The sequence below is a fragment of the Palaemon carinicauda genome, chromosome 36 (assembly GCF_036898095.1).
Source record: "Palaemon carinicauda isolate YSFRI2023 chromosome 36, ASM3689809v2, whole genome shotgun sequence".
Lineage (NCBI taxonomy): Eukaryota > Metazoa > Arthropoda > Malacostraca > Decapoda > Palaemonidae > Palaemon > Palaemon carinicauda.
In genome coordinates this window covers 14668726-14670347 of record NC_090760.1, presented here as the reverse complement: position 1 = coordinate 14670347, position 1622 = coordinate 14668726, and the positions used below count along the sequence as shown (strand labels likewise).

The following is a 1622-nucleotide window of genomic DNA, read 5'->3' as shown; positions in this document are numbered from 1 at the left end:
GCATTTTCCTGTAGATTAAACAAAAGAAAAGATTACAACCACATGGACGAATCTCCCTGCCATAGTGAGGAGGGAGACCGTGGAGGGAGTGAGGAGGAACACCGAGGATGGGGAGGGGGGTTCATTTGGGGAAGGGGGAGAGAGAGAGAGAGAGAGAGAGAGAGAGAGAGAGAGAGCCACATTGTTGAGGTCTTGTGTAGGGTCTCTTATCTTCGTGGCACTCCCCTTCCCTACCCCCTACCTCATTGCCTCCCTATAATCCCACCACCTTCCCCTATCCCAAGAACCCCCCCCCCCCCCCCGCAAAGAACCACCCCCTTCTTACAACCCCCCCCCCCCCCCTGGCAAGATCACTAGTTAGAAATGTCTCCAATTCGGTTGTTTCTTCTTATCTACTGAGATAGACCTCACACGAGTATTTTTTTTTTATTCTTTTCTTTATTAACCTTCCTTTTCCTTTTAATCTTCTCTTTTTTACTAGTTGGTTATATCATGGTTAGGTGAAGTAAAGGGTCACAGTAAAGTGTTGCTTGACATTTTGCTTTTAATGTTGCTTGATTGTGACATTTGTTAAAGGCGGTGTCCTTTGTAAGCATATCTCTCCCTCACTCATATATATATATATATATATATATATATATATATATATATATATATATATGTGTGTGTGTGTGTGTGTGTGTGTGTGTGTGTGTATGTATATATATATATATATATATATATATATATATATATATATATATATATATATATATATATATATATATATATATATATATATATATATACATACATTATATATATATATATATATATATATATATATATATATATATATATATATATATATATATATATATATATATATATATAAAACTATTTATATATACATATACACATATACCCACATTTTATATATATATATATATATATATATATATATATATATATATATATATATATATATAAGCACAGTACATGTGTTTATATATGTGAAAATCATCAAGTTAACTCATATTTCAACAGAGAGAAAACAATTGGGCAGACCACCTCTACACACCAATACAAATAAAACCATCCCCGAACAAATCAGTAATCGATAAAATAAATTATACTGACGTATTGAAAGTCTTGTATTTTTCTGGGATTAACAGAAAACTTAAGAAGTGCACCTGTTTAGGTTTAGATTCCGTTTAAGAACATTTATATCTACTTCATCTTTAAGTGTTTCCGTAGTGTAGTGGTTATCACGTGCGCTTCACACGCGCAAGGTCCCCGGTTCGATCCCGGGCGGAAACAGTCGGAACTTTTTTTTTTTCCTGTAATTGTTACTTTGCTAAAACGGAAAGGTTTATTGAATTGAACGTTTTACATTCTTGGATTAAATTAACCAAATTCCACTGTGAAACGTTTAAGATGTTCACTAAACCGTCTAACGTTTGAGTGACCAACGTAAAAGTACGTTTCTGTCTCGTGATCAAGAAATAAATCTCGTCGAATATAGTCGATCAGCGCAGTCTGTATGTCGAGAAATGTCGACGTCGATTGTTGTCGAATGGCCGTCGCAAAGGTCGTCGAATCTTGTCGTTCAATGTAGACAATTGAACTTCTCCAAACGTCAT

The 1622-nt window shown here is 34.6% G+C and overlaps 1 non-coding gene across 1 annotated transcript; it reads left to right on the top strand.

The window, feature by feature from the left end:
- Nucleotides 1-1226: 1226 nt before the first annotated feature.
- On the top strand, nt 1227-1299 carry TRNAV-CAC (transfer RNA valine (anticodon CAC)). The gene has a single exon. It is a non-coding gene; the product is annotated as a tRNA-Val (tRNA).
- Nucleotides 1300-1622: the final 323 nt, after the last annotated feature.